Genomic DNA, 278 nt, shown 5'->3' with positions numbered 1-278 from the left:
GGGGCGGCACACTGGTGCCCCCGGGAGACCCGAGCCGTGTCCCACTCCCGGGAGGAATCCGCCCTTGGACTGGGGCTATTACAGAAGAGCCTCCGTTGGTGGCAGAATGCAGGTCCGTGAGAACGCGCGCCCGCCGGCCCAGCCGCCTCCTGCCCACCAGACGGTCTGCATTCCCCACCAGCTGGGCTGACTCTGTGCCCAGCCCCACAAGCCCGTGTCTCAGCTCCCCGCACACAGACCGAGTCAGAGAGACACTGCCAAGCAGGCCTGGAATCAAC

The sequence above is a fragment of the Bison bison genome, unplaced genomic scaffold, assembly GCF_000754665.1.
Source record: "Bison bison bison isolate TAMUID 2011002044 unplaced genomic scaffold, Bison_UMD1.0 scf7180017864185, whole genome shotgun sequence".
NCBI lineage: Eukaryota > Metazoa > Chordata > Mammalia > Artiodactyla > Bovidae > Bison > Bison bison.
This window is presented reverse-complemented; position numbering follows the sequence as displayed.